Genomic DNA, 6202 nt, shown 5'->3' with positions numbered 1-6202 from the left:
CTAAAAATTGGGATAAAACTATAGTGGGAAATAGAGTTTGGGGCGGGGAATGTAAGACAATGACCATAATATGCAGCTGACGGAAAATATGTAAAATAAGTAAATCAAGAAATATCATTAAAAGCTTATTAGGCCTATTGGTAAACTTTATGTTAGATCAAGTAAGCCAGGAACAGAAGGACAAATATCATATGACCTCACTCATTTGTGGAATCTAAAAAAAAGAAAAGTTGATATTCTGAGGCAGAGAGTAGAACAGTGGTTACCAGAGACTGGGGAAGGAGGGAAGACAGGGAGAGGCTGGCCAAGGGCGCGAAGCTCAGGTAGACACGAGGGCGGAGGTTCTGATGTTCCATTGCACAGCTGTATTACATAATGGCTAGAGAAGAGGTTTTTGGATGTTTTTGCTACAGATGATAAATGTATGAGGTGATGGATGCCTTAATTACCCTAACCAGATTGTTATACGACATACATATGTATCAAAATAGCAGATTGTACTCCACAGTATGTATACTTACAGTGTGTCAATTAAAATTTTAAAAACATGGAAATGTATATATTAAATAGTATTAGGAGAAAAGTAGGACAAATGATAATTCACTCTGTAAAGTATTATATACACAAAGATACAAATAAATAAAATGTTAATGCTCAAGTTATAATTTTCTATAGCTGAGCTGAGGTTAATAAACAAAATAAATGATATGTATTATAGGCAAAGAAAAGAAAAGAAAAGAAAAGCCTGTTAGTAATACAATGGAAGTACCAGATGAAATGACTTAGAAGAGATGACAGTGCTTGGATGTGGGGAGCAGGAAATGCCAAGAGATGAACAGAGACTAGTTTTGTTTTAGAAATGCAACTTTTAAAAGCTGATGTACATTTATTATGTTTATAAAATTTAAAAATAATTTTAAATAAAAAAGAAAGAACATTACCAATCATGTAAACCAGTAGTATTCAAGCTTGTTTTGTTAGCAGAATGCTTTTTTCCCCCAACAAAATCTTGTGTAGAATAAAAGCACAGCTACTGTGTCAGAGGCGGAGGGCAGGGGCCCTCTCTCACTGTAGGAGCCCCTGAGGCACCTCTTAGAACCAATAACTGAAGAATAATTTGAAAACCACTGATTCAGATTAGCTCTGCCCCATTATAAGTAATAAATCTGATGTAAGTTCTTACTTAACCAAAGTGATACAAAGCTGGGGTTAGAATCAAGTTCTCTTATGTTGTCTTGCTCTAGGAATTTAAAAACAAAGGGGACAAAGGCATTGGTGAAAACCAAGGACAGGACAAATGTAGATGTCTTTGATCACACTAGTGTAGTTGGGGGAAAGCAAAAGCAAGTCGAGGCTGTCACAGGAAGTGAGGGATAGTAGGGTCAAAAGAGGAAGAGGGAGAGTTAAAAGGTTGGGGGTATTACGCCAGGAGAAGCAAGCAGGTTTTAATCTCAAGTGCTTAGTGTGATTGATTGGCAAGACCTGCTCCAAGCACTGAGTTGGATTTGAGGCTGAGTCTGGGTTCAGCCAGAAGGTGTGCTTACTGATGTATTGGGAGAGGGAGCCGTGCTGGGCACACCATGTATCTGTTCTCCTTGTTATGGATCTACAAGCTATCATGATACTTGCTATGGTTTGAATGTCTATCCCCTCCAAAACTCATGCTGAAATTTGCCATTGTAACAGTATTCAGAAGTGGGGCCCTTGAGAGGTGATTAGGCATGGGAGCTGTGCCCTCATGGGTGGGATTAATGCTGTTATAAAAAAAAAGGGCCAGTTTGACCCCCTTTTGCCCTCTGCCTTCTGCCATGGGACGACACAGCAAGAAGGCCCTTGCCAGGTGCTGGCACCTTGATCTTAGACTTCTCAGCTTCCGGAGCTGTCAGAAAATACATTTCTGTTCATTATAAATTACCCAGTCTGTGGTATTCCATTACAGCAGCATGAAACAGACCAAGACAGTCCTTTTGGAGGCATTCATCACCAGCTTAAAGAGACAATCAGGAAACTGGTGATTTTGGGAGGCACCACACAGACAGAGCAGCAAAGCAGGGAGGGAGTAAAGCAGTGCTGGGTTCACCTAGACCTGCAGACGGCTCTCCTCCCCGAGGACCACTGGGTCTCTCTCTGCCAAGTGCGAGTGACACATAAGAGACAAAGACTAACTGCTTACACTAGTCCTGAAATTCAGTTCAGTGAGATGTTAGTCCACGCAAGGACTAATGCAAAACCAGAGAACTATTCTCTCAGAACTGTGCTGTCCAACATGCTAGCCATTTAGCATATGAAATGTGACTAGGAATTGAATTTTGAATTTTAATTTATTAAGATGGAAATTGAAATTGAAACCCATTTCCACTTCTAGGAAGATGGAGTAGACATACTTTTCCTTATACCTCCTGCTTAGTACAACTAAAACTCCTGGACGTTATATATAAAGCAAACGTAAGACATTCACAGGTGGAAAGAAGGTGGCAAATCAGCCAGGGACCTCAGTATCTAAGGAAGGACACTGTGATAAGTTTTCTGGGTTTTCTTTTTGCCTCAATATTCCAGACTTGGAGCTGAAGAAGGTGGCAACCCAGAAATGCCAACGAGCACAGACAGAGAGTCAACACAAGCACGCTCTCTCTATCCAAAGGACGAGGAAAGGGGTAGACTAACAAGACAGTATTTAGACAATAACAATTCTACTTGTCAGTCACCACAGAGAAGACTGTGGCTCTACCCCAACCCACGCCAGCAAAGACAGAGAGGGGAGCCTAGGATTGCACCCTTGCAATGCTGCGATGAGGCACCCCAACATTCCTGCCAGTGATGTCAGACAACTCCAAGTAAGGAACTGGGATTTTCATCCCCATTGGCTGGTTGCCTTTCCTGCCCTGGTGGTCTAAGTGGAAAACATGGGGAGCCTGGACTTCAATATCCACCTGGCTGTAATGGGGCACCCCTCCTGCTCCCTGCAAGGGCAGTGTCAGAGAAGGCCTAGTGGAGAGTCAGGACTGTACTTACCATTGCCCAGTGGTAATGAGGCCTGCCCCGAGTGTCAGGAGAGGCCGAGTGGGGATTCTACCTTCCCAGGCAACAGTGAGGCTGCACACCCACCTTCCCTTGTCGAAGCTATGTTGATGAAAGCTAGCTAAAGCAGAAGATCCAAAGTCTCAGAACATAATACAGAAATGTTCAGGTCTCCATCAAGAATCACTCCTCACACCAATAACCAGGAAGTTCTCAAAATTGAGAAAAATCAGTAGATGCCAACACTGAGATGACAGCAATGTTAGAATTAGCTAAGATTTTAGACCAGCTGTAATAAAAAGGCAATTACAAATACTCTTGAAACAAATGAAAAGCTAGAAAGCTTCAGCAAAAAAATCCCCAAAACTATAAAGAACAACCAAATAGAAATTTTAGAACTAAAACATACAACAACCGAAATGAAAAGCTCAGTGAAAAGAGCAGAATGGAAGGCTGGAAGAGTTAGTGCACTGGAAGGCAGAACGACAGAAATTATCCAATGTGAGCGCCTCAGGGATTAACAAAAGATTGAATATTTGTGTCATGGAGTCCTGGAAGGAGAGTAGAGAGAAGGGGGAATACAAAAGCTCTGGATAAATAATGGCTGAAAACTTCCCAAATTTTAGCAAGAGAAATAAACTGACAGATTCAAGAGGATGAGCAAACAATGAACAGGGTAAGTTCAAAGAAATTTAAGCCAAGACACGCCATCATTAAACTTCTGGAAAGCAGTCAAAGAAAAAACTTTGAAAGCAGCCAGAGAAATACAACACCTTACCTAACCACAGGGGAAAGACAGTAAGGATCACATGACTCTTCAGAGACCAAGGAGGCCACGAGATTTTTCAAGTGCTGAAGGAAAAGAGCCGTGAACCCAGAATATTACAGCAAGTAAAATAGCTTTCAGGAAAGGAGGGAAAATGCAGACTTTCAGAGGAAGGAAAACTGAGAGAGGTTATCACCAGTAGACCTACCCTAAAAGAATGGCTAAGGGACATTCCTTAAAAAGAAAGGAATAGATAAAAGAAAAAACCTTAGAACATCAGGAATAAAACACGATAAGCAAAAATATCAGTGAATACAACAGTCTTTCCTTCTCTTGAGTTTTCTGAAATATGTTTGATGGTTGGAATAAAAGTTATAAAACTGTCTGACATGAGTTGGAAAAGAACAATGTTGCCATTCAGCGTCCTTCTCTTTAACCACAGGCCAGATGTTTTCATCCCAGTGTCCAATAACAGTAAAGTTTTTCTTCCATTCTAAGGTGAATAGGCTCGTTTTGTCCACTAAATTTAGGTTTCCACGTTTGGAAATGGAAAATTCTCTTGCTAAGGAAAAGGTTCTTTACTGATGGAAAAACATATATATTGGGATTAATAATACTAGCATAGTACTACTTATAAATCTGCACTAAATAGCAAAGCTCTTTTTGATTATGCCAAACTTGCCAGTGGAAATAAAACATTAGATATTGGCTTTAAGCACATCACAATGGCTAATGTTTGGTCTTTGTGATTTGCATTTGGATTTAGCAAGGGACACATAGCACGCAAGTGTGAAGAAGAAAGCTTGGAAAAAATGTAATAAGCTTTTTCTTCCCTCAACAGACTCCAGTCACACCCAACAATGACCACAAATATGTTGAAACCAGGCCTAGCTGTGCCCTTGCGAGGCTCTGAGCTGAGTCTTGCTCTCCTGCGCAATGTCAGAAACATGAGGGAGTCTGTTCTCAGTGATCTGCTGTCTGGTCTCGAGCCCAATCGCTGTTCACGTTAGCTGAGCAGGAAGAGAAGACGAAGAATGAGAAAGGGATGGAAATCTTTTGGGATTCTCTGAGGCAACCAATACTCAAATAATGCACAACATTAGGATTGTCACTTTCAAGGATATTCAGATGGAGGTTAAGCATACACAGAGATGCTCAACTCCTTTCAAAATAAGAGAAATGTCAAGTAAAATTACACCAAGCTTTTTTTTTTTTTTTTTTTAAAGATGACCAGTAAGGTCATCCTTGGCTTGGTGTTGTCAGCACCACGTTCTCCCAAGTGAACTAACCGGCCATCCCTATATAGGGATCCGAACCCACAGCCTTGGTGTTATCAGCACCGCACTCTCCCAAGTGAGCCACGGGCCGGCCTTTTTTTTTTTTTTTTTTTTTTTAATTGAGCCACTGAGCAGAGATCAAAAGGCTAAGAAGACCTGTGTGGTTGGCAAGGTGTAGGTGCACCCCCATATATTTATTTCCATTGGGGTTACGTATTGGCACAATACCTCAGGACCCCATTTTTCACAGCACAGCAAGCAGTGTGTGCATCAGTCCCCCATGCCCCCAAGCTCCGTGGGGGCAACATGAAAGACCCACATGGATTCTGCTGAGGCACACTGAGCGTGGGGAATGTACATAGCTAACTTGCTCTCTGTCCTAAGAGAGACACCTTCTCCCTTAAAGTTGCTCACTGGAAACCCAACTCTGAGAAATGGCCCAGGTAAGAGTCCTCAGGCTCTGCATTCTTGGCACATCCAGCAAGGTGTATGGGAGACAGCCCTGGAGGAGTTTCTCCCAACATGCGGGACCATTCGGCAATAAAAATTGCAAAGACACTTAACTTTTGCTGTAGTTTGAATGTTTGTCCCCTTCAAAGCTCATGTTCGAATTTAATCCTCAATATGATATCTGAAAAGTGGGGGCCCTTAAGATGTGATTGGATCATGAGGACTATGTTCTCAAAGATTAACCCATTTGTTGATTGATGGGTTAATGGTTTAGTGGAGAATGAGGGAGCAGACTGGAGGTTTTATAAGGAGAGAAGAAAGCATGCCTTGGTGGCCCCCAGGCCAGGCCAGCAAGACCACTAATAGGGATCCCATGGACCCACATAGGAGCAAGGAGCCACAATAACTGAGAAAAAGGAGCCACTCAGAGGCCGGTGAGTCATTGCAAGGGACCAGTGCACAGCCAGTCCCATGCGAAGTATTTGAAGCACAGGCAGTGAGGGAGATGGGTCCACCGGGGAAACACTGGGGCACAGCAAAGACAGCTGATCTGCACCCCAATCAGCACAGGCCCACTCAGTGAGACTGGTCAGGAATATAGAATTGCACTGGGTGCAGTTTCAGGGAAAGACTCAGGCCCAGACCAGAGTCTCTACACAACCCACGTGCACCAGATTTCACTAGACCCAGG

The sequence above is a fragment of the Cynocephalus volans genome, chromosome 7, assembly GCF_027409185.1.
Source record: "Cynocephalus volans isolate mCynVol1 chromosome 7, mCynVol1.pri, whole genome shotgun sequence".
In the NCBI taxonomy this organism is placed as follows: Eukaryota; Metazoa; Chordata; class Mammalia; order Dermoptera; family Cynocephalidae; genus Cynocephalus; species Cynocephalus volans.
Note: the sequence above shows the minus strand (reverse complement) of the source record.